The 27214-nt window shown below is 42.4% G+C and overlaps 1 long non-coding RNA gene across 5 annotated transcripts in view; it reads left to right on the forward strand.

Annotated features, from left to right (window-relative positions):
* Nucleotides 1–22123, forward strand: part of LOC125754858 (uncharacterized) — a 58387-nt gene extending 36264 nt beyond the window's left edge. The window contains exons 9-10 of one of the 5 annotated variants that reach the window (XR_007409824.1): nt 8661–8696; nt 11623–12031. This is a non-coding gene — a long non-coding RNA (uncharacterized LOC125754858). Of the gene's footprint in view, nt 1–8660; nt 8697–11622; nt 12032–21248 lie in introns of those variants that run through there. The other 4 variants (XR_007409818.1, XR_007409826.1, XR_007409821.1 and 1 more) reach the window with 4 other exon arrangements.
* The last annotated feature ends 5091 nt before the right edge of the window (nt 22124–27214 follow it).

Consider the following 27214-nt stretch of genomic DNA (forward strand, 5'->3'; position numbering starts at 1 on the left):
GTGAACCTCTCCAGATAGTAGGCACAATTTTGTAAGAAGATACCTGTGTGAATTGTTTTGGGAGAAGGTCTACAGAGTTCAGCAACTTCTCAAGGTTATGGGGGTTATAGGTCTCTAACCACCATAAAGGTTAAGAACAAATGATCTAGAATGTTTTTTCTGTATTTACCTTGTTGCCTGGTAACTGCTACATTTTCTGCTTCTAGAAGTTTTTGTAGCTAAACTTTTGAGATTTGGTGCTTCTCAGGTCTTTCCTCTTCTGGAAGAGGCTGTTATATGTCTTCTTTGGTCACCTTCCTGCCTTCTTGAACTTACAGGGAATTTCCTTTCCAAACCGACTTTTGGGATACATGGTCCAACATGTGAGGAACACTTGGAAGTTTGAGAAGATGCAGGAGGATGGGACAGTGAGGCGGTCTGGTCCATCTTGGAAAATGTATGGCAAGGCTCATCTAGATGCATGAGTTCCTGAGCTTTGTGTGTATAAAATATGATCCAAATACAGTTGGCCTATTGTTAAGGCCTTTGATCATTTTTTAAAACTTAATGCAAATACTGCATCTCAAACCCTATTTGTTTTATATGCGATTCCTATTTAACTCTTATGTTTCTCTTTGTCTATTTTTTTTTTGTCCCATTTTTGTGACCTGATTTTAGGCTAGATAGTTTTCAACTTTAGGATGTTCTTGTTCTTTTTGTTCTGGGTTTCATTGAGAACCTGGGGAAAGGTACAGAACTTTTCCTCAGAGATGGACTCCTTCATATATTTGGGGCATATAATTGGAGAGCTTCCCTAAATCCTTTAAAAGGCATGGTTCCCAGAGGAAGAACTCTCGGTTTTGGCTCGGCACACTTCTTGCTGGTTATACTGCCTGTGATGTGGATAACTCCAGCCCGGGGTTCCATAGTGATCTTTTTCAAAGGCCAGTGTGATGGTTTTGCACCCTTGCTGAAAACCTTCTAGTGGCTTCCCAGTGCTTACAGGCTAAACTACTACATAAAACCCATGTGGCTGAATGCTTCTCATGGCCATCTTACTGTTTACCTCCCCAGCTGTCCCCTATCTCACTCCGTACACTCCAAGGCACACCCTGCCTCTTACTTGCCTCTATGATGCACAAACCCTGCCCAGTGTTTTTCTGAAACTGCCATTCTGTTCTGGTCCTGGAATTTGTCCTCTCAGCATGGCTGGCTACCCCTTGAGTATGCTTGGTGATCACCCACCCACCCTTCAGGATCCATCCATCTCTTCGTGAGTGAGGCCACTCTGACACCCGCCCTGCCCACTCACACCTGTGGTATGGTGGCAGTTGGTTCTTGGGTACCACCATGGGTCCTTGTCATTGTTGTTCTCAGTACACTGTGGTTCATTAATTTGTTTACGTGTTTATATGGTTACTATAGTCAGAAACTAATTTTTTATTAGTATCTATAGCCCAGTTCCTAGTAGATTTCCTTTCAGTCGACTTCCTGTTCGAATTTTAGCTTTGTTGAATGAATGTTCCTCTGGGTTTGCTAGGTCCCATGGAGAATTTATTAGCAGGAAAGATTACAAAATTTGAAGAGTGAGTCATTGGTGGATAGCGTACAACCACTCTGATCCAAGACAGTTTATCCAGAGAACAATTATTCATCTCCCTCTTTTTCTCTCTCTCTATAATTTTTTGGAGTAGTATTGTGTGAAAAGAACATCTTATTGTTTCTGAAAGAACTAATTTCAAATTCTGGATCTTCTGTTTATTATTAGATGACCTTAGTGGAAGCCCATTGTTCTACTTAATACTTACCCTCTTCATCTCCAAATTGGGATATTAAATATATCTTTTCTTTTTATGTCATAAGAAAGCTGTTAGTATGGAAATCATACCTGTATGCATAAACTGCTTTGGGTAATGTGACATAGAAGTGTTAGGAGCATTAGTGAATCACGTGCTGCTGAGCTTATGGAAACATTACATTAATTTGAAAGTGAATGCCAAGTGAGAGTGATCAAACAGGAATAGAAAAGAAGCATCTTCGTCCCCACTTTCTCTTCTTGTACACATTGCAGGCATCACCAGTGGATAACAGAACTCTGTCCGGAAGGCCACACTGTTTCAGACTCCTCCTCGTGAAGTCATTAACCAGAGTTGGTAACAAATCAGGCAGTCATTAATTGGATTAAGCTATTAATTAGAGTTGGCTCAAGAGATAAAATGTAGGTGCTATTTTTAATGCTAGAGTGTGTGGCCTATGAAAGAAACAATGAGTAGGAAAGAACAGTGTTAATGATTACAAGTCCACGGACAAATGCACATTTCACTGCCAACAGCAACTTTGTCTTTCCATTGTCTTGTTCATAATGGTAGGGTTTTGCTTGGGCACATGGTTCCTCAAAATCAAAATGGGATATTCTGTTCTATTCTTTGCAGCAGGATGTGGCCATGGAGCATGAGTTTTGGCCAATTGGATGGAAGCTGCAGTGTTGAGTGGCAGTTTCTGGGAACTGTTCTCAGGGGGCGGTTGGTGCCAGCTCTGTGCTCCTTCTCCTTGTCTCTTTCCACATTCTGCTGCTGGCATGTGGACTTACCCTGAGGAGTGGTGACAAAGCAGAGTCAACTGGAAGAGCTCATGTCCCTTGAGGTTATTACCAAGTAGGTCCTGTGGACTAGCCCCAGACTAAACTTCTCTTTTGTTTAAGATGCTGTTAAATAGTCATTGAAATCTGCTGAGAGTCTGCCCTTCCCCATAACGGTTTATTTAACCGTTTGTTTATTTAATTCCCCCCATTAGGAGTTCTTAGCACATTAGGATAGGAAGGCAAAACATATTTACTGTAGGGATAGTAAGGTGAACAGAAAGACTTTTGTGCACTAACCAGGTTGGAAACCACATGTTGTGTTGATGTCCATTGGGACAGTTGCCCAAGTGGCAGCAGGAATGTGATGATGTAATTGAGCTATGGATTGGGAAGTTGGGATGTTGGATTTTGCTTTGGGCCCCCTATAAGTTGTCTGAAAATTTTCTAGGTACATAGGACCCCAGTTTTCTATTAAAAATGATGTGTACCGGGGTGCCTGGCTGGCTCAGTTGGTTAACCATCTGACTCTTGGTTTTGGCTCAGGTCATGATCTCAGGGTCATGGGATCGAGCCCCACATCAGGCTCCATGCTCAGTGCAGAGTCTGCCTGAGATTCTCTCCTTTCCCCTTCCCTGCCTCCCCGTCTTCTCCTCTCCACACCCACCTGCCCTGTGAGGTCTCTCTTTCTAAAATAAATAAAAGCTTTAAGAAATAAAAGAAAATAAAAATTATATGTACATCTGAAGAAAAATGGGGAGAGGTTCATGCCAATGTGGGAGGTGGAAGGTATGAGGGTGTGGGGTGGGGTCAAAGCCAGGAGGAACCATTCCGAAACCAAGATACATTGCCACCAATGCTGGGGACTGACCTATTAGCTGGCAGAGGCCCGGTGAGGGGATTTGTTAACAAGGGACGGCAGATACATGATACCTTTGTATTGTGACATTTCCATATTCATACACATAGTCCACATGCCTCATAAATTTTCAACGGTGAATAGTTTTCTGCATTTGGTACGTGCTGCTCGCTTTAAGTTTCTGTCACAGAGCTCCACTTTCGCCCTTGTCTTTTATATATTCTGTTTACGTTTGAATATCTATATTTATACTGACTACAGTAAAAAAAAAAGTATATAATAGTCATTCAACATCAAGAACAGCTTTTTATCTGCTTTGTCAGAACATCATTTAAACAGCTACATTCTCTTAATGCACAGTAGTTAAATAAACTCCAAGATTCTTATCCTGCAATAACCCATTAAATCATCTTAAATACTATGTCATAATGACAACTTGATGCAACCAGATGTGATATTTGGGGATTTGAAAGAAATACTTTTCTGAAGACACAGCCTCTTGATTTTACGTTCTTGAGGCCGTTTGCACAGCTGTTAAATCTCACCGTTCCACTTTCTGTGGCTGTATATCACTTCTGTTGTGCCTCACGCATGGCATTTCTAAAGTGCAAACGAAATGTTCCCCAGGACATTGTGATATCCTCTTTTGAGAAATCTGCATTGACCATGATTTAATACTCAACGTATGATTTTCTCGCTCTGGAAATGCTCAAATAACTGTGATCCCATTGTGACATGAGAGCATTAATATCAGGCCTTGCAAGATGCCCCATGGTCTGGGTATCTTGGTCAGTCAGTTGAGACCAGAAGTCCAGTATTCATCACACCCAGGCAAGATAGAAGACACAGGGCTTGATTACTGCACAGCTGAAAACTACAAATCCACATTTGGGTTAGGAATTACCTAACAAATTTTTTTTAACACCATCAAAATAGTAACCCGAGAACTCCAGTTTCAGCCCTGCAATGAATTATTTATAAAAGGTGTAAGCTTCATAGTATTTGAAGTTTCCATGTCACATGGGATCAGAAGTGAACTTTTGAACTTCTGATTTTATCAGCTGATACAAAAGTTGGCACAATTCAAAGTTGGGTATATGATGAACCATCAAAGAGAGAGAACCCATTTGACAACCATGTTATACATCGTGTGCAGGGAAAGATAATGCCACCATCAAGCAGGAATCCTAGAAATTAGGTCATAACAGGCAGTGCAAGTGGGCCCTAATGAACCCAGATTCATATCTGTGGTGAAATTATATACTGGGTAATGTCCTCGGAAAAGCTGCCATATTTTAGTCTGGAAAGAAGCCCATTGCTGATACAACAAATCAATTGATAAGAAGTGTCTTTATTGCACTCAATAAAAAAACAGCGCAACCCCAAATAAACATACACGGCTCATAAAACAAATTGCTCACCTAAAATGAATTACACTCTAAGTTTTTTTTAAAGTAAATTACACAGAATATTCAGTGATGTTTCCATCCGCTAAAGACTAAGATTATAAACAGCACTAAAAGTAAATGTTTCCACGTTTCTTTTTAGTCTTTTTTGTTGTTGTTGTTCAATCTACAGGATTACCAAGAGCAAAATGTAAAAGAAAAAAAAAAGTGGTAGAAATGGCCTGTTTTGTGAAATATAGGAAAAAATATACCATCTGTGATTTAGCACAGTTCTCAATATCCCATCTGTGATCTAAGCACGGTTCTTAACAAAGGCTGCATCCATTGTAGCTCAATATGATTTTTAAAAAAGTTTTTCTAAGAAGACTACTGTGGTAAGACACTAGTACTTTTGGTATGGAGTTCCTTCTGAATGAAACTATTTGTAACTATTGTAAGAATTTGTCGTTTTTGTTGCATGCAGGGGCTTACAGATTTGAAAAGCTAATAAACCAGAGCCACCTTCTATCACCTTGTTCCCGGAAAACTTTATAAAAGAAATGAATTTTGAATCCTGTGTGATGCGTTTTTGTTTCTTCATGAATTGCTTAAACAAACATCGTTACCAAGAATCTTTTTTTTATATATTTATTTTATTTTAGAGAAAGAGAGCATGTGCGAGTGGTGGAGGTGCAGAGGGAGAGGGAGAGAAAATATTAGGCCAGCTCTACACTCAGCATGGCTCGATCTCTGAGGTCAAGACCTGAGCTGAAATCAAGAGTCAGACGCTGGTGTCCCTATTACCAAGAATCTTGTTAGATGGATTTCCATGTATGAGGGAGTCTAAAAGTATTAAATGGTGTTATTATACTGTTTTAGTCAATGTAGTTTGGTTCAGAAATTAATTAGAAGATGGCTCATCCCACAGTGACCACCAGTCTTTTCTCAGGATGCTGCTGCCACCTACCCATTTCCCCCGATGAACTCATTTGGTGATATAAAGCCACATATGGGCACCTCCCATCACGATCAAATAACATAAAAGCAAAGTTTCTCAACGTTGGCATTATTAACACTTCCAGATGGATAATCCTGTGTTGGGAGGCTGTCCTGTGCATTGTAGGATGTTGAGCAGCATCCCTGGCCTCTGCCCCCTATACCCCAGTAGAACTCCACTCCCCCAGTGGTGAGGACCACAAATGTCTCCAGAAATTGCCTAATGTCTTCTAGGTGGGAAAATATCACTGTTGGGTGAGACCACTCATATAAAAGGAATCATTAAATTTTAATATTAGCAATTGTTGGAAACTTTTTTTCTCTCTCTTTGTAGGGTAATAGTCAATGATTTGTACTTTGCTACTTACAGTAAAGAAAAATGGGATGGGGACTAATACTGATTATAGGAAGGAAAAAAAAGTGGGAAGTGGTTTAGGAGAAGCTAGGGCTGCAGGAAATGTTTTGTAATGTATGAAGATCAAACAGAGGGAGGACAACACCATTGTCATTCAACATAGCCCAGTTCTCCATCCACCTAAGATTGTTCTTCAACTAACCAGGTTGTCTCAAACCACCATCCTTTCTTCATGCTGGGTCCTTGACGTGTGTATGGGGATGGGGGGTGGTTTCCAGCCCTCCTTGATCTGGAAAAATCCTCTTCATTTTGCAAAACCAGGCTCCCCTGTCTTCTCCATTTTTTTCTTTCAAAGTCTCCTAAGTCCTGCTGGTAAAACACAAATTTTCTCTTTCTGTTTTCCATGTTGTGGACTTCTATTAATTTCAATTTAGTGATTTTCATATTCTGCTCAGTATTTCAGCTAAGTGGTTAGGTACCTGCCTTTTTAAAGATATCATAAACCCTTTGAAGCTAGGCTATCATCATTGCTGCCTGTAACATCTACTCTAGAGATTGCATTTAACTGTGATTGAGAGAAATCTGGCTTAAAGAAATGTAAGTATGGAGCTTGTTTCCCTTTTAGTGTAAGAAGCCTAGAAGTAGGCAGCTGAAGCCACTGACTCAGCAACTTGACAAGGAGTCTAATCTCCAAACTTCTCTGGGCATTTCCTTCTTGGTTGCAAAATGGCAGCCACTCAGCCAGGCTTCATCTCTGTGTTCTGGGGAGGCAAGCATAGGGTTCTGCAGAGACCAACACACTTCCCTTATATCTCTTAGAACTGACTCACATGGTGGTTCCTAAGTGTAGCAGAGGTGGTTGGGTGTGGTGGCGGTGGTGAAGTTTTATAGCCTCTTGTAGAAACTGGCAAAGGAAAGCAGGTTGGAAAAGGTTTCAAGTTAGTCACCCTCCAATGGCAGACAACACACTAAGTGCTTGTAGTTAGACTGTGCTCCGGCAAGAACTCTTCCTCGTAAGGCCTTTGGCACAGGAAAAATAGTCACCAGCATTTTAAGAAATTTTTAAAAATTAAGAAACTTAAGTCAGAGTGAGGGGGCACCTGGGTGGCTCAGTCAGTGAAGCGTCTGCCTTCAGCTCAGGTCATGATCTCAGGGTCCTGGGATTGAGTCCCTCATCGGGCTCCCTGCTCAGTGGGGAGTCTGCTTCTCCTTCTGCCCCTCACCCTCCTCACGTTCTCTCTCTCACTTTCTCTCAAATAAATAAAAATTTTTTTAAAAAAAGTCAGACTGAGAGGAGTGTGGGGCACAAGGAAGGAAGAGTGTTATTTAATCATGTTGTGCAGAGAGGTGCCGGAGCCAGGACTTTGAAGGCAGAAAGAAATTTGGATGGCTGACATGAGCTGTGGTATCACAGTGGGATTGAGATAAAGGGGTCACATGTTAAAATGTGGTTTTAAAATTGATCTGCCAGATAAATGATTTCTTTTTCAGACCCACCTGAAGACTCACATGAAGACGTATCTGAGATGTAGTCTACCTTTTCCCCTTTGGCCTTACTGCTTCCTTAAGTGGCCTCTGTAAAGCCCAAAAATTTGTGTGTTGGGCTGTGTGCTTGTATTTTTTTTCTCCCCCAAATATGAATATTGAAATATTTAACCTGAAACCACAGTGTTACATAGAAAACATTCATTTTATTTTCTTCTTCTGTAAGTGTGACAGTTTTAACCAAGAGTGGCCACATTGATTTCTTTTCTTTCCGTAAGTCTGTCTCTTCAGTAGAGGCTGAGGTGGGGGTTGCATTAAACAAAATAACACATTCTGTTCTGATATTTACTAGGACGAACCTCAGCCTCCCCTTCTCTGGGCTTCACTCACAGGAGAGCTCACTAGAACATTTCCCTGCGGCAGGAGATCTGCAGATCCAACCCCCTCCCCCCCCAGCCCCCCTTCTCTAGAGATTTCCTTCACTTCATCTGGTCTTGGGTATGATAAATGACACAGGGCTCTTGGTGGCCTATATGCAAACTCAGAGAAAGAAAAAAATGAGGGGTAGAAAAAATAGTATTTCCCTTTTTAAATCTAAAATAATAAACTCATAAAAAATAAATAAAATAAATTCAATTGATTCCTGGGGCTTTTCCCATGAAACTGTCTCCTATTAGAAAGGAGACAAGATGATAAATTATGGGGGAAGAATTTTGCAAAGGTTTGTCATTGGTTGGTAATAATAGTAGTGAGGGCTAAGATGGATCGCAGCTGGCTGGCTCTCAATTCATTGAGTCCAATTGCCCGCCATTGGCAGCTGCGTCAATGTTCGTGATGTTTCTATTACGTGCAGTTTGTCCCCAACCATCCCAATGAACAATTAACGCTGGGACATCTTTGCATTTGGCTAAACTACAGATTTATGTTTGTACTTCCTACAAGCTCCTGAGAAAAATAATTATTGCTTTGTTTGTGTGGCCTTTTATTTATTTATTTATTTTGTGCTTTATTATTCACTTTTAGGTGTCCTGATACTCACTTGGGTGCTGTTGCTTTAAGGTATAAATTATACTGTAGAATTCTTGGGTTTCCATTGGAAAGCAAGCTAATGTTTCTCTTATCCTTAATTTTATTGGCTTAAAAATTATTTTGTATTATGAAAGCAATGCAACAACATTTTTAAAAAGTATGCTGAAGAAGAAAAAAAAACTATTCATGGGCACAGACAGGGGTGCAGAAGGCTGTGTGTTGTAGTACTGATGGCAAGAGTGAAAATCTGAGAACAAACTAAATGTCCATCAATAAGGAAACCATTACATAAATGTTGCCACGAACATGAACATGTTGCAACTATTAATAAATAAGGTAGATTTTTGTGTACTGATAGAGAAAGCTTATTTTTCAAGACCAATCTTTAATTGAAAAAAGAAAAGTTGGGGGGCATCTGTGTGGCTCAGTAGTTGAGCGTCTACCTTTGGCTCAGGTTGTCATCCCAGGATCGAATCCCACATCGGGCTCCCCTCAGGGAGCCTGCTTCTCCCTCTGTCCCTGTCTCTGCCTCTCTCTCTGTGTCTCTCATGAGTAAATAAATAAAATCTTAAAAACAATAATTACCATAACTAACATTTGGCGAGCATTTATCATAAAACTGTTAGACATTGTTCTAAAGCAGTTTGTATGAATTAACCTGTTTAATCCCCATAGATCTGTGAGTTAGGCTATATGGTTACCATTTTACTGAGAAGGAGACTGAGGGACAGAGATGCTAAGGAAACTGTTGACACTCACACAGTGGTGGACCTGGGATACAAATCCAGAGAGATGGCTCCAGAGTCTCCATGGTGGTTTTTACCACACTGCCCCAATGATAATGGATCCTTAATTGCAGAAACACATGATACTGTGTGTCCATCTGAGTCTGAATTTTGCACAAAGGAGGTCATACCATACCTGCTACTCTGCACCTTACTTTTTCTCCTTTAAAAAAAAAAGTGTTTTTTTTTCATAGCTTATTCAAAAGACCCTTATTCTTTAACATATTTCAGAGTTTTCTATTGTGGGGATACAATTCTATTCATAAATGCTGCAATCATTTTCTGTTTCTTTTTTGGTGCTGTTTTTCACTTGTATTGCTTTATGTTTTCTCCCTCTTCTGGGGTCAGTTTTGTACCTTGTATTTCTAGAAAATGCTTTATTTCCTTCTTTCCTGGTATTTCTTTCCTTTCAGTTCTTACCTTTATTATCCTCCTCTATTATGTGGATATATTTTATTGTTGTTTTCTTTTTTTTTTAAGATTTTATTATTTATTCTTGAGAGACACAGAGAGAGGCAGAGAGGGAGAAGCAGGTTCCCTGAGGTGAGCATGATGGGGGACTTGATCCCAGGACCCTAGGATCATGACCTAGGCCAAAGGCAGACACTCAACCACTGAGCCACCCAGGCGTCCCTATTATTGTTTTTCTTAACTTTTGAAATTGGATTCTTAAGTAATCCTTTGTTACTTATTTCATTATGGAAGTTTTTAGTGCCATGAATCTAGACAAGCACATTTTTTTCCTCTGATATTCTGCTTTTAAAAACATCCATGAATAATTAAAGATATTGTTTAAAACTTCCTAGTTGGTTGACTTTTTCCTTTCTAATTCACACTTATATTTTCTTTCTTGTATTACACCTCTTGTTCCTGCCCTGCATGTCCTGGTTGTTGATTATTACATCTTCATATTTTATATTATCAAGGTTGATAGCTTTTCTACTCCTATTTCCCAGAGTAATTTAGTTTTAATTGTTTATTTAAATAAATGTAATGCCCATACACAGCATTTTGTGTCCCGAATTCAGAACTAAACACGATAATTTTGTTCATTATCATTTTCGATGAAGCATGGGTACTATTTTAGGTATCTCATAAGGAACTTGGCGGTTCCTTCAACACTGGATGTTTAGATTGTTTCTCATTTTCCTTTCTTGCATGTTATACTGCAATCACTGTTTTTAAGGATTTATCTTCAACCTCGCATTCTCCATTATTTCCAAAGTGAGAGCTCTCACTAGGTGGGATTGTGAGTTGAGTGGTCCTTTGGAAGCCTCAGGGATAATTTATACCTCTCTGCCTCGGGCATCCCTGACTTTTGCAGGAATCGTGCTAGACTGCCCCCTTATGGCAGCCACTTTAACTGCAGGTGCATTTCCATTCCCCGGTTACTTCTCCCATTGGGTAGCAGAACTGCCCCTGGAATTCAGTGACAGACAGCTCTCCTGGCAGTGAGACAGGTTTCTCCTTATTTCTAGAACCTTTTTTTTTTTTTCTTGGTGTTCAGCATATTCCCTGTACTGAATCTCAGAACTTTTCCCCAAATTGTTCCTGAGAGTTGAGATGGACTGCATTGCTTTAAGAGAAATGTAGAATTTGGATTCTTTCGGAATCCACTCTGGAATCATTTTTTCCACAAGGTAATTTGCATGTCCCTTTCTGTATGAAAACCTACTTGCTATGTTTTACGTTCACACAAAACCCTGCAAATATTTTCATCAAGTTACTACCTCAGATATAACATTGTACCTTCGTGCTTTAAAAAAGGCTTTCTTGGGGCGCCCAGGGGTCTCAGTTGGTGAAGCATCTGCTTTCGGCTCAGGTCATGATCCCGGGGTCCTGGGATAGAGCCCTGCATCAGGGCCCCTGCTCAGCAGGGAGTCTGCTTCTCCCTTTCTCTCTGCCCCTCTTCCCCCCTCGTGCTCTCTCTCTCTCTCAAATAAAAAAAAGTCTTTAAAAACAATAAAATTAAAAAAATATTAAAAAGGCTTTCTCAGCCAAAACGAAGGCTTTCTTATCTATTTTCAGTAAGAAGGGGCAGCTGGGTTGGGGCTGCCTTGACATGCCCACAAGTGAGGTTAGGGAACAATCTATTGCTATGGAATAACTTTTTTCCTGCATTGGTGTTGGACACAAGATGACCCAGACTGAGCTCATTCTCTTGTCCCCAGATGGCTTCAAGCCAGTCCACGGGGCCCTGCCCTTGGCGCTTCCTGCTACCTTACCTTCTACCCACTGCCAATTCTATCTGCCTCATAACGCTCAATATCCAGCAGCACCCTGCCTGGCCCCAGCTGCCACAGGATCTCCCCCGGACTCCTGCACCGGCCTCCAACTGCTCTTCTCCTTTCAAACCTACCCTTTCAGACCCTTACTTGGCACAGCAGTCCGGGGAATTTTTCTACGTGAAAATTTTTTTACTTAAAAGCCTTCTGGGGATCCCTGGGTGGCGCAGCGGTTTGGCGCTGCCTTTGGCCCAGGGCGCGATCCTGGAGACCCTGGATCGAATCCCACGTCGGGCTCCCGATGCATGGAGCCTGCTTCTCCCTCTGCCTGTGTCTCTGCCTCCCTCTCTCTCTCTCTGTGACTATCATAAATAAATAAAAATAAAAATTAAAAAAAATAAAATAAAAGCCTTCTGTAGTTACTACAACTCTTGTTCTTAGGTTCTAATTCATTAACAGGACAGGTTATGCTCTCTGTCCTGCCCGTGGATTTTTGTGCATGCTCTTTCCTCTTCTGGAATAGTCTTCTCTCCCTTCTCTGTGTGGCTAAATCCAACCCATCCTTAGTCTTGACTTTAGATTTTACTTCTCCAGAGAAATCTCCCTGCATTTTCCAAGTTCCCTGGATTTATGGCTCCTATGGTTCCCTGTCCTGCACTTGTCACATTGCTTACTTTCCGGCTGATGAGCCCCTAAAGTGAGGGGTATTTTGGTCTCGTGTGCTCTATCAACTAGAAATTTTATCTGACTGTTAGTAACAGAGACAAACAGAATAAGATAAAAGGGTATTTTGTCTCACATATCATAGCCCTGAGAAAAGTATCTCAGAGCTGGTGTGGGGGTTCCACATGCCCACTGGAGAACCGTGTTCCCTCTATTGCTTCCACATCCTTAGTCCTTGTCTCTCATACTTGAGGGCACCTCATGGCCCAATATGGCTGGCGGAGCTCTTGCCATTACAGCCACGATCCAGACAGGAAAAAAGAAGAAGAGAAGGACAAAGAAAGTCTGCACACATATTTGTCTCTCCTTGAAAGAGTTTTTTCATAATCCTTCCTAATAATGTCTGCTTCCGTCTCATTAGTCAGAACTTCATTACATGGTGATACCTAGCTACAAGGTCAGTTGCGAATTTGTCTTTACCTGGGTATAATGTCACCCCAACTAAATCTGGGGTTCTATTCCTGGGAGAGAAGATGGGAATGGGTATTTTCAAACAACCAGTACCTTCTGCTTTGCCATTAGAGTATCTCAAGGTCTACCTATTTGGGTTCCCAGTAGATGTTTATGAAAGAGTGAATGTGCCTCACTCCAACCAAAAGAGGAGACAGCACTGGACATAGAGGGTAAAAGAATTGAATAGTTAAGATAACAAATGTTATCCTACCCAGTCAATAGAAACCATCTCTCTTAGAACGATGAGCATGACTCACCTGTACATGACATGGTGACATCTGATTCCTTGAGCTGCTCTTTGCTCTGGATCCAGCACATGGAAGCAGGTAAGTGTGGCAAAGAGATTCCTGGACTTGGAGTCAAAGTTAGGGTTCTAGGCTTTGCTCTGTAACTAACAAGCTAGCTGGCTGTTCTCATCACTTTTCCCTTCTCTTCCTTTTTAAAAAAAATTTATCTATGTATTGGGATGGGGGAGGAGAGAATCTTTAAGCATACTCTCCCCTGAGTGTGCAGCCTCCAAGGGGGGCTCAGTCTCATGACCCATGAGATCATGATCTGAGCCAAAACCAAGAATCAGATGCTTAACCAACTGAGCCACGCAGGTGCCCTGTCACTTACCTTTCTGAATCATTTTCTTTATTTGTAAATTAGGGCCTGTGCCATCTCTTCTGCTTGCCTGCTTAGGGTGGGGGGAGCCTAAAAATAAAGTGCACAAAGCAAACAGAATGTATCTAGTTGGATTTGCTGCTAATCAATAAAAACCTGCAGGACTTGATATGGATGGCTCTGCTTTCCTCACTGTCTTCTTATCTTTGCAAGGAGCCTGTATGGAACAGAGCCCCAGCTTTAGCCTTGCACCCCATGCTCTGAGACCATCTTGAGGCCAAGGCAGGAAGGGCAGAAGCAGGTAGTTTGTTTTTGTTTTTGTTTCTTTTGGCTGGCATAACCAAACCGGCTTGGTTTTTTAAATGATGTTAAATTGCCCAGCTTATGAAGACAACAGATACTTATTTGAAAATGAAGGTGAGGAACAGAAAATGTAGAAGACAAATCCCTCATATCTGGGTACCACAGGACTTCTGTGTGTCTCTCTCTCTTTCTGCTACTAATGTACATGAAGCAGAGTTGTGCCATCGATTTCTCAGCAAAGTAGAAAACCACAGAGGCATTGAACAAATGCACGGGTGTGTTTTCTGTTTAATCTTTGTAGCAACATTTGAAGGTAGGGACCTAGGTTATTCCCATTTTATAGATGAGGGAGCTGTGGGCTAAGTGAAGAGGGTAGGGTGGGAAGGACCAGCTTCCAGCCATTATGGTGTGCTCCTTGGTTAGAAGGTGAATTCTCTGTGGGAGATGCAGGGACATCCACTTCCTCTTTGCACTCTTCATGATAGGCATGCAAAGTACGTGTGCTGATCATAATAGCAAAACAATCTTCCAGAAACCCAAATCTAGGGCCATTGTTAGCCTCAAAAGTTACTTGTGCAAATTACAAATAGATGATCCCTCTGGGTGTAAGCGTTAGGCACAAGGAAAACGCATCCTCCCTATACCTCGCTTAGAGCCTGTGGTTTTGGCCTAGGCGCCCACTTGCCCCTTGTTAGGTATCTTGTTCAGTGCACACACTGCACACCACTACCCCTTGGAAGTCCTTGATCATGAGCTCCAGGCTCCAGACCCTTGGCGCCTGAATACAGTGTCCCCATCTCCCCTATACCTGACACTGGAAAGGAGTAGCAAGGGTGGGTCCCATTGACATGGAGGCATAATGACCAACACCAGATACATTCAAGTTTGTGTTTCATTGGCAGCAACAGGAAGCAATCTCTGAAGTTCCCAAGCACCTGAAGGGGGTGGAAAAGAAGCAACTCTGTGGTTAAAATAGCCAGTTGAAATACCCAGAGACAGGCTTCTTTTCTTTCTGGGGATTCCCAGAGTGGCCTTGCTTAGACATGCCCTTTCTTGTACCTTGAGAATAACTGCAGGGAAAATAATTTTATTTGTCCCTCATTATTTTTATGTGGCTAATAAATCACATATAATTCTGGCACTTCTTCCTAACAGCAATTAGAATAAACAATAAGAATCATTTCAGCTGCTTGACAATTAGGGTTCTAATGAGTGAAATGGAAGTCATGTGATGAGGATTTGGACAATTCATTAATTGGAAACATGAGCACTTAAAAAAAAACCTAATGAAGTCTTTAGCTAAATTATTCAAAACACAATGAAAAATTGGATGGGAGGGACAGATGCCAGAAATAGGCCATATTCTTCATATTAGAGGGGAAAAAAAAACCCCGTGATGAGACAAATCCTAAAATGGATATAAGAATCAAGAGTCAGGATGGTGTGAAACCTTCCCATCACTGAATGGTACTGGCTCTACCACATATTCATATAAAGGAGGCACACTTTCCATCCTTCATCACTTGGCCTGACTATATCCCCACTGGTTAAGTATTTCTCAGCCAAGAAAGATCAGAGAGGTTGGGCCACTTGCCTAGAGCTACCCAGCCAACTGACCCAAACGCCTATCTCTCTACCTGTCCCCCTTGCCGTTTCCAAGGGCCAAGGCAAATTTTTCCTGAGGTGGACAATTTAGAAATGGTAGAAAGCAACACAGGATGTGCAGGCACAGAGGTATTATTCTATCTCCTTTTCTCCTTCCTTTGAACATAAGTATAATTTCCTACGTAAAATGCACAAATTTCATCCAAGTCTACAATCCATGAATATGTGAACGTATGTGCATACGTGTAGCCACTGCTCAAATTAAGAACTAGAACATTTTCATCATCTCAGAAACATCCACTGTGCCCCCCTCCAAGTGATTGGCACCCCAGAGGCAACCGTTGATTCACTTTTTATCACAGTAGGAAAGCTGGTTTGTTCTAGAGCTTCATATAAATAGAATCGTAGAGCATTTAGTGTTTGGTATCTGGCTCCTTTCACTCCACATAAAGCCATGCTGTAGCACGTTATCAGCAGATCATCCCTTTTGATTGCTGTGAGTGATTCCGGGCTATGAATATATGACAATTTGTTTATCCATTCTGCTGCTCATAGACATTTGGATTATTTCCAGCTTTGGGCTACATGAATGTGGCTCTGAGCATTCTCGCTCACCCACGTTTTGTGGACATCGGTGCTCCTCCCTACCAGGGGAATTCCTAGGTCACAGGGTGGGCTATGTTTAATTTCACTAGAAAGTGCCATGATTTTTTAGCTAATTCCTTTTTTCCCCATCTTTCTACATTAGCACTTCATAAATGTTAATTGTTCAGCTCAGACTTTACCCACAGGCAAGAGCCACAAAATTTAGAGCAATCTCATGTCTTTGGGTTCCCTGGTGACCAGTTCCTCAAATCTCACTTTAAGGAAAAACTGCTAAGTCCATCAGAGTCTTGTGTTCAAGTTTTGCCTGTACATCTGTTAGGTGTTGAGTGTCACAATTTTTTTTTTTTTTTTAAATGCCGGGGGGTTTTGCTCAGCAAATAAAAATGAGAAGGCGGAAAGAGCCCAGGGCAGAAAGAGCCCAGGGAGGCAGAAAGTTCCTGCGGGAAGCGCGCCGGCCCGGCCTCAGGCTGCCTGGCTGCGCGGCGCCACCTAGCGTCGGCCGGGCTCCGTGCAGGGCTCGCTCAGCGCCCGCTGCCTCCCCGCGCAAGAAATCCCCCGGCGCCCTGGACATCTTTTGCCAAAAACCGGAGAGCTCTTCTCAGCATCCTTGGCTTTCATCTTGCATACTTTCTGAGCCTTCTGGAAAGGGCCCCTACAGGCGTCTGGCTCCTTGATTCCGAGCCCTCGCTGTAGCCTGCGGCTCCGAGAGCATGACGACCATGGACAGCAGCCAGAGCTGCGCTAAAATGCAAGCCTGTCGCCCTCTGTCCTTTGCACTGTGCCTCCCGGGGCCCTCCTGGACATCTCTGGTGGGATGGAGTCTCATTTTAAAAGGCCTTTGGGGAAGCCGGGGGAAGGGGGATACTGACACTGAGAACTTACTTCTCTTGGAATAGGTGTGCCAGGTTGTGGGGTATTTTAAAGGGTGAAGGATTTATAGGATCTGAAGGAAACCAGAGTATATGTGGGCTATTTTATATTTAATGTTCCAACCGGCCTCTGAGGCAGCTATCATTAACCCACTTCATAAATGGGGAAAGAGAGATTCAGAAAGGTTAAGTATTTTTTCCAAGGTCACACAGCCTTTCCAGAAAGAACCAGGTCTCAAACTCACCCCTAGCTCTTTCCTTCTAGGACAACAGCACTTTTTCTTTTTCTTCCCCTCTCCTCTTTACTGCCTCCCCCTTCTCCTTCACATTTTGTCCTGCCCTCCTGAGATGCTCATAAAATGTCGCTTCTCCTGCTTTAGATGCTGCATGTTGCATGGCTGGGAGGAACTCCAGCTGGCCCTTACAGACCACTGCCTGGTTCCTCACCAGCTGTCCTGAGTCTCCTTGAGAGGCTCAGTGCAATCGTGGGTGTGCCCAGATTTCCACAACCCTCCCCTGTGACCTTTGGCTCTTTGCTTGTATGAGAAAGAATCCCTCTGGGATCTGAGATGTGATTGTGCTTTAGCTCCCCTTGCCCAGGAAATGATGCTTGTAGTGAGAGACAAGCAGAAAAACAAAAATCCAGGGCAGGAAGAGTCCTTGAAGTTTATTTAGTTCTGGTGTTGCAGGTTACTGAGGGAGGAGGCGAGTGCCCTAGGGACTGATCCAATGAGATTTGGTGGTGTGGGTAGCCAAGTCAAGGTGGGCTACTATGTTCTAGGCTGCCCAGGAGTCGTGCCTCTGTGGAGAGAGGCATGCAGGGTGTCTACGGGGAGTGGATAGAAAGATAGGCACAGACAAGAATGAAGCTTGGGGAATGGTCACCTGTCCAGGTATGCCCCTGACCAGTCAGTGCAGAGGTGCTCCACTACGGGTTGAATTGTGACCTCCCCCCACCCCATTCATCTGTTCAAGTCCTAACTACCACAAACTCTGGAGGTGACCTATTTGGAAATAGAGTTTTCCAGAGGTAGTAGGGATATAATGAGCTCCTCAGGGTGGGCCCTAATCCAATAGGATCAGCATTATAAAAAGAGGAGAGTTGGAGAGACAGCTCCCCTGGGAGGAACACCATATGAGGATGGAGGCAGAAAGGGGAGTGACAATACAGCAAGCCAAGGGAGACTACAGATTGCCAGGAGCCCACCAGAAGTGAAGAGAGAGGCCTGGAGCACATCCTTCCCTCACAGCCACTAGAAGGAACTGGCACTGCTGACATCTTGATCTCAGCCTCTCAGCCTCCAGAATCATGAGACGTTAAATTTCTATTGTTTAAGACTCCCCCCAACACCCCTTGCCCCCAGTGTGATACTCTGTATAGCAGTCCTAGGAAATGAATGCCTGCTTCATCACTGAGCTCATGGCGGGGGGGCAAGCTCATGTATGAAGATCCTTGCACCGTTGTTACATACGTCTTTGTAGGTGAGGGGTTGTGTTCTGCATTTGCTAAAGATTGCAATCTCTTTCCTCAAAGCCTGGGTCTTCCCACTTAGTCATGACTACTATGTGACTATTAGAAGTGTTAAAACTCTTCGGGGGCCTGGTTGGTTCAGCCAGTTAAGCGTCTGACTCTTGATTTTGACTCAGGTCATGACCTCAGGGTCATGAGCTTAAGCTCTGTGTTGGGCTACGGGCTGGGTGTGGAGCCTGCTTGAGATGTGAGACTGTCTCTCCTTCTTCTTCTGCCCCCCTTAACCCCTCTTCACCTACTCTCCCTCTCTAAGAAAAAAAGAAGGAAAGAAGGAAGAAAGGAAGGAAGGAAGGAAGGAAGGAAGGAAGGAAGGAAGGAAGGAAGGAAGGAAGGAAGAAATGTTTAATTCTTGTCCCCCAAACCATTTCAGGTTGAGGGGGAAAACCTGATAACCCCTAATTGCAGGACCAGGGCTATGGAGAGGGAAGCAGCACTCTCAGATGCCAACTCTCCACTGGCACTGCTCCAGGACTCCTTGCCCCCTTATACTCTGTTCCCTAGTCTCTTTTGCCTTTCCCTGGTCTAGACCCTGTACATTTGTACCTGGAGCCAAAGAGAGGAAAATCAGCCTGTAGGATGTCTAGAAACTGCTATGTGATTGCAGGAACTGCTGTCACCAGACCTGAGATGATTACAGGAAAGATTTTCCTGGACAATGCCTTCATTCCCCTGAGGTTTCTCCACTGGGGTGACTGGGTGTAGGACCGGTGTCATGATTTTCATTTTTACTAATTCTCAGATGATGGTTTTGAGACAATCCAGGGAATCCATTGGCACACATGTTCTGGCTTCATGAGCTCAAGCTGGCTTTGAAAGGGTGCTGGGAGGGCTGGAAGGGCTGCAGCTTCCCTCAGGGGTGGCCAGCATGGGCAGAGCATGAAGAACAGTTATTTTTCACATAGCAGGGCTACACCAAATGATAGATTTTTTTTTAACTCTCAATGAAAAATCTTCTCTCATAGGAATCTCAGATGAGACACCTGGCTTTGCACCATTGAATTAGAGTTGCCAGATTTAGTAAATAAAAAGGCAGGTCGCCCGGTGAAATTTGATTTTTGGATCAACAATGAGTAATTTCTTAGTGTAAGTATGTCCCAAATCTTGCCTGAAACATATTTACCTAAAATTATTACTCTTTATCTGAAACGGGTTTAACTGGCTATCCTGTGCTTTATCTGGCAACTCTATCTGGATCCCATGTAAGGCAATTACCTCGAGTGATTGCTGGTATTTTTAAGAGCACACGATAGTATGATCAGGTATGGAGGGTTGTGGCTAGTGAAAGTTTTGACATCTGTCACTCCTTTAAGATTCATATCCAAAAATAGCCATTAATCTCAGTAGATCAAGTGCCTCTAATTGTGCAGACAAGCATGTTTCACCTAGAAGAATTCAAGCCAGGCTATATGAGCTATAGCAGAGCTACATTTGTTGCCTTAACGAGAAGGGAATGGTATAGCAAGCAGCCTTTCTGTTTGGAATTTCAATATGGTTCAGCCTTGAAGACAAGTCTTTCATGACTTGGAGTTGTTTCCTTAAGGCTTTCTTCAAGGTTTGGTGTTCAGAGATTGTCTTTGAACATAAACAAAATGTTCATTAAAAAGAATTTGTTTTCAAGAACAGCCCAAGCAATGTGGCTGAGAGGAACATCCTCCTGACAGATGTGATATGGGCTGGTGTCCTTGGCAACTCTACTGGGCAAGGGGGAAGCCAGGGTTTTGTTTTTGGGAGTGCTCCTAACTGTCCATCCAACCATGTGTCCATTCTTCCATCCATCTGCCAAACCCCTTGGTTAGGCACAGATTGAGAAGAGAGAAAATAATACAGTTCGATTCTTGAAGGAGCTCACAGTCTTTGGGAAGACGAGCATGTAACTAGGCAATTCTAATAAATCGTGACCTTGTTATGATAGAGGTGGGCACATCAGATGATGGAAGTACTCTGATGTGGGATTTAATTGAAGTGCAGGAGAGGAAAGAAAAATAAAATTTCTGGAGGAACTGTTGCCTCAGTAAGTCAGGAGGATGAGGAGGAGGTACGTAGTGAGTATAGCGAGTGGTATATTTCGAAGATTGAGGCAAGAATCATTGGTCATTATCTGGGTGGAGACGATGGAGGGAAGGCAAAGAGAAGAATCAAAGGTGAGTCCTAGATTTCTGGCTCTGGCTCTGGCTCTGGACCTCCTTAGGCTGGGACCTTCAAGGCAGTCACTTTTAGAAGCGAGGCACTAGACCACAATTAATGTTGGGAAAGCTTCAAAATGTGCTTTCTCTGTGAGCTTGATAGATCTCGCACTAATCAATGAGAAAGAGTCACCTCTACTTTCTGGCAACCAAGACACAGGAGTGTGTGTGGAGTAGCAGACTGAATTATTAAATATGCACATGTCCGATTTCACCCTAAATTTCAAAGATTTCCTTTTCTTTCCTGATAACTTGGAATCCCTAGTATCAGAAGTAGCACATATCCAGGAGATCATGGGCAAAATAGAATGGATGTAGGAAAGAGAAGTCAGTTGTGCGGTCCGGCTGGGTATGGGGGGTGCTGGTGCCAGTGAGCTGCCCAGAGAACGTGACGCATCAAATTTGGCAGAATGCCCTGAAAAATTGGACTGCGTCACTGGGTGGCACACTGCAACAAAATGGGTGGTACTGAGTTCCATAGGTTGTATTTTTGGGCAAAATGTACTAGATGAGCTTACAGATTGTATTTTCCATGTCGTTATGACTAATGTTTGCAATTACTAATAGTTGGGGACAGTTCCCATTGGAACAGACGTCTTCAGTATTTTTTTTAATACAAAAATTAGTCATGTAGAGTCCCTGGGACTTGGTGTTTTATTAAGTGTCTCTCTCTTTCTCTTTCTCTCTCTTCAGAGGAAAGCTTTGTGCTGTGCTCGCCTAAAAGATTTTTAAGTGGGATGTGCATTCAAAGCGAAGTGGACCGGTTTCTGCTCAGAATTCAAACAAATGCCTTTTTTCTGGTCAAAATGATGAAAGGATCTAAAAGACAACTCTTTGATCAACTATCAGATGATACTTTTGTTCTACACCAGTGCAGCTTGCAGAATGTTTATTTGGCAATAGAAAAAAGGTCACCATTTTAAGGCAGTTCAGAAACCAAATGTTCCCATAATATGGCAGCTTTCTCACAAAGCACCCCTTGGCTTTGCTGCTTTGGAATCTGTGCTTTTGACAAGCTCAAGCTCTCTTAGATGTGTGGTGTGTGGGGGGAGGGCTGCGTCGGTGTTTGGAGGTCTGTGAATTGCAAAAAAAAACGGAGGTCTCCACTGCAAGGGAACTATTTCTATCACAAGGTGAGTTCTTTAAATAAGAAAAGGAGGTGGCAGGGGGAGCGTCTCTGGGCTAGGTGCGACATATGTAGAAACAGAACAGCGTGTGCACATAAATTTGAATCAGGTTGTGTTTTTTTACCATCCAATCCTTTCTTTTAAGCAGCATTTGCACACCCCCTCCTGAAACAGAAACCTCTAATTAGCTTCTGCAGAATGTGTCTCTTTACTGCCACCTGTTGTTCAGGAGAATGTGAGGGCTTGGTTGGGGGCCCTGGGAGCCGGTCTGAACTCCTGAGGGGCCTCTCCCTTCCACATGGCCAATGTCACCGGAAGGAACCCTGAGGCACAGATGATGGAGGTGATGTAAACTACGTTCATCCAGAGCTAGCCGACAGAGCTGAAAACTACATATTTTCTTGACTCAGAGCAAGCTGCACACTTAGTTGCTAATCGTTATTGATTTAGAATCTTAAAAAGCCATGCTTCCCATTTCAATAGAAGCAATGAAAAGTATCTTAGAAGTGGAAATTGCCTCTTCAAATGATATTAAGGAAAAAGAAAGTGAATGGAAGGAATCCAAGGGTGGGATTGTGCTCAACTATCTCAGTCTTCGGTATGCTAATTACAAATACTGGGGAAAGTTGAAACTAATCACAGCCACAGGTCAAAGCTCCAGTCACCGCAAGTTAACCCAAGTGGCCCACTGTATACATTATATTTATTATTTGTTCTCTTGGGTAAAGTAAATGTGTCTGGTTTTGTTCATTAAAGCCTCAGATTGGGCTTATTTGGTTAACATCTGTTAGGATGAGGGTCTTACTCTTAATTGGTACCATCTGGAAAGGAGGAGGAACACACAGAGGATCATCATAATGGATTGAAGACCCAGCCCTTTCATATCTTGCAAATATACTTGTTTTTATTTGTTAAGCTAGTATTCTATACATACATACATACATACATACATGCATACACGTACATAGACAGGTGCATATGCATACATACATACACACACATACCTATATATATAAATATATATAAAATGTTTGCTCATGGGAGAGACTGTAATTTTATAATTTTAGCACCCACCAACATAACGAAAAATGATTGGGATATGAGAGTCATGTTGGTGAAAGTAGCAGTGTGTGTGTGTGTGTGTGTGTGTGTGTGTGTGTGTGTTTATGTCTAGGAATGCTGAGCATCTTCCTTCTCTGGGATTTCTTCTCTTTGCAGCTCCTGAGTGCTTACTCCGGGCATCTTCTTCCCTCTTCTTCTGGCTCTGGTTTCCATAGCCGCGGCGGGCAGGTCCTCCTCACTTGCTCACAGATGCCATTCTACACTCAAAGCCACAATGCCACGGGCCATATTAGTATTTCTGTGCTTTAGATCTCTCTTTATGCAATTTGAGAGCTCATTAATAAGTACCATTTTGTGTGATTGAAACACAGAAAGGGAGTCCTGGCATTAAAAATAAAAACTGAGAAGAATTGAGTTAGGAACACAATGCACTTCTTTTTTTCTCCTTATGTCAATTATAGTCTGTGGGTAAGTAGAGACCCAGACACCCCACTGCTCAGCCCCCACCAAAACCTCTGCAGGAAGCAGAAATTCGAGTAGACTCTTAGGACTGATTTCCAGATGCATCTTGGTTATGGAAGGATTTCTTCTGACATTCTAATTTTATCCCATTTAATTCTTGCCATGTTTCTGGGAAGCTTACTAGTGTGTGTGTTGTGGTGGGGAGGGGTGATAAGTTTTTGACGTCTGGCTGAAGAAGTCTTTTCACAGGGATTTGGAGGGTGGGGGGGGGGTCCCACCTCTTCAAAGTTTCTCCTGCAGAGGACTATGCTTCTGTTACCCTAGAAAACTCTGGCTGAAATGGGAAGTCACTTCTCTAAACTCCAACTTCTCATACTTTTGGGTAAAGGGAGTCAAGTTAACAAGTGCCAGGATAGGTCATGGAGCTGGACTCTGACATGATGATACACATGACAGCCTCACTGGATGCTTCCTTCCTCACATTGTGGTTGGTTTGTTTCCAGGTTTTAAAAGAGTGGCAGGACACTTCCCTCTGTTATCAACTGCTGCCTTTTATTTTATTTTTATTTATTTATGATAGTCACAGAGAGAGAGAGGGAGGCAGAGACACAGGCAGAGGGAGAAGCAGGCTCCATGCACCGGGAGCCCGCCGTGGGATTCGATCCCGGGTCTCCAGGATCGCACCCTGGGCCAAAGGCAGGCGCCAAACCGCTGCGCCACCCAGGGATCCCGACTGCTGCCTTTTCACAGACCAACCTTGACATAGGCAAGAAGTCAGACTGTGTGTCCCTGCTTGCCTGCTTGGAAGAGAAACATGTGTATTTGATAAGAGGTTTGATGTTATATGTGCCTCCAGTATATTCAGTAATATTTTTCTAGCCCTCAATTTTCTTCTTGTTATTTGACGGACACGTGTGTCTTAGAATACTCTCTCTATTTTCATCTATCTTCTCATACTCATAGATTTGATTAAGACTATATAGATTTACAGGGTCAAGTTATTGCATTTTCCAATGGACCAATCGTTGAATTGAATTATTTGGTTACTTTTTGGAGCCTCCAGTGATCCAAGGCCCAATAGTGTGATGATTTTTCAGGTTGGGCTTCAGGAGGCAAGATCTGTGTAGGAGTCGATGCAGTTTCTTACCATCTGGGAGGCAGCCTCTAGCCATCCACGCATCCTAGTTCAGTGAAAGTGTTCCCAGACTCACGTGCTTGGGGGCCAGGCAGGTGCACATCCTGGTGCTTTAGGTCTGCTTCACATGTGCATGGGTGTCTTTGAGCAAATGTAGCTCCGTGCCTGGGAGTGGGCTCTGTAAATACTGAACATGGCAGCGGAATCACTGCAGTCATGGAGATTGCTAAGGAGGACTCCAGATTGGCAGCGTAGCCATTTGCTGGGTCCAGTTATAGCATTTCTAAAAGGAAACTGGACTTCCATAAGACAAGATGCTTGCATTTGACGTGAAGAATGTGTTTTTATAGACACAATTCTAGAATAATATAGTCATGGGACTGTGTTCTCAGAACACACAAATTGGAGAAGGCAGGGCATTTAAAAATGTTCGAGTATGCCTTTTAATCTATAGAGATAGACAAATCATTGATAAATGATTGACTTGCTTCTTAAGATAGTGTCACTTCTTCTGTTCCAAAGGTATGTATTTACATATATATTTATATATATGTATGTATTTATTTTTAAAGATTTTATTTATTTATTTGAGAGAGAGAGAGAGACAGTGTGAGAGAGCACAAGTGGAGGGAGGGACAGAGGAAGAGGGAGAAGCAGACCCCCAGCCCGCTAAGCATGGAACCCAACACAGGGCTTGATCCCAAGACCCTGGGATCATGACCTGAACCGAAGGCAGATGCCTAACTGACTGAGCCACCCCAGTGCCCCAAAGTTATTTCTAATTGTGGTTTCTTTCAATATTAGTGATGGTACCACCAAATAAGGGCTTGCATTTCAAGAATATAGCATAGGAAAAATTTAAAATTTATGACAGTATATTTAAAAATAAAAAAATCAATATATCACTAAAATCATGTGCTATATAGTTGAGAAGTCACTGACCAAGATGACGGAATTTTTATCACTTAAAGCTGCCAAGTCTCTGATCTTAAACACAGCTTACAACTCCTGTAGCTTAAAGTTATATGTTTCTTGGTTAAGTACAAAATTTTAGAGGGAGATTCACATTTCTGGATTTTTTTTTGTATAACATCATATTTATAACTATTTCAATTGTGTCTCTTTTGAATTTGCACAATACAAATTTGTATAAAATATAACTGCCCAGCACTTTTGAAAGTATAAATGTCTAAATAATTAAAAGCTAATGTTTTAACTCAGGGCTTAGTGGTTTGGAAAAAAAATTAAAGCTCTTATTAATTCATTTGAGAGAGAAAGAGAACTCAAGCATGAATAGGGAGGAGAGAGGCAGAAGGAGAAGCAGACTCCCCACTGAGCAGAGAACCCAATGGGTCTCCATCCCAGGACCCTGAGATCATGATCTGAGGCAAAGTGAGATGTTTAATTGACTGAGGCACTCAGGTGCCCCAACACTTTTTTATTGTGGTAAAAAATACACATAACATAAATTGGACTATTTTTAAGTGCAGAAATCAGAGGCATTAAGTGCATTCATGATGTTATGTGACCATCACCACTGTCCATCTCTAGAACTCTTCTCATCTTGCAAAACTGAAACTCTGTACCCGTTAAATAAGAACTCTCTATTTCCCCACTTACCTAGCTCCAGGCCACTACAATGCTACTTTCTGTCTCCAAATTTGACTAATCTGGTTACTGTTATGAGTGGAATCATACTATATTTGTCCTTCCATGACCGGCTTATTTCCCTTAGCATAGTACCCACAAGATTCATCCCTGTTGTAGCGTATGTCAGAATTTCCTTCCTTTTTAAGGCTAAGATTCCATTGTATGGATGTATCACATTTTGTTTATCCATTCATCTGCCATTGATCACTTGAGTTGCCTGCACTTTTTGACTATTATGAATAATGCTGCTATAAGCATGGGTGTGTGAATGTCTCTTTGAATCCCTGTTTTGAATTGTTTTGGATATATACCCTGATTTCCATTTTTGTGCTTCTCTACATTTTGTTCCTGGTGCTCACTCTGCTTGGAATATTCTTCCTCCCATTTACCACCACCACCATCCTGTTCATGTTTCAAGGGCTGACTTTAATGTCTGCTCTTTGGAATACCTTCTTGGAAATGCTCAGCAGAAATCAGGCTCCCTACTCTGTGTATCCCCATAACACTTTGTTCCCATGGGATGGTATGGATTGCAGAGAGAATGAGTGGGGGAATGGTGAACTCTGTCCACCATGTGGAGGTTGTTGACAATATTGGTTACCATGAAATCTCTTAGAGGCACTCCTGGTCTCTTTGTTATGATAGGACATGTTCATATAGAAGACACATGACAGTGTCCTATCTTCCTTGGTGAACATAATATTAGCACACCATGTCATTCTAGTTTGTAGTACCAGAGGTATATTTCCAGTGTATTTAAATTTGGCCAGATTTAGCTGAGTAATACTGTGTGCCATGTACTATAGGAAACACAAATTGTTTTTTTTTTTTTTTTTAATGATTTTATTTATTTGAGAGAAAGCAGGTGAGAGAGAGCACATGAACAGGGGGAGGGGCAGAGGGAGAGAGAACAGCAGACTCCCTGCTGAGCAGGGAGTCCAATGTGGGGCCTGATCCCATGACCCTGGCATCTTGATCTGAGCTGAAGGCAGACGCTTAACCAACTGAGCCACCTGGGCGCCCTGGGAAACACAAATCTTAAGGCAGTTTGCAATTGACTTTGTTACAAAGATGTTGCATGAAAGATTTAACTTCCTATCCTGGTGTCGGAATCATTCATGGTCCATAACAGGTGCTGCACATACTTTTGAATGAATTGATAAGTATTTTGGAATCTGTGGTATTTTCTAGTATCTAATAGTGAAATGCAACCACAAGTTTCT

Source organism: Canis lupus, chromosome 3, assembly GCF_003254725.2.
Source record: "Canis lupus dingo isolate Sandy chromosome 3, ASM325472v2, whole genome shotgun sequence".
Lineage (NCBI taxonomy): Eukaryota > Metazoa > Chordata > Mammalia > Carnivora > Canidae > Canis > Canis lupus.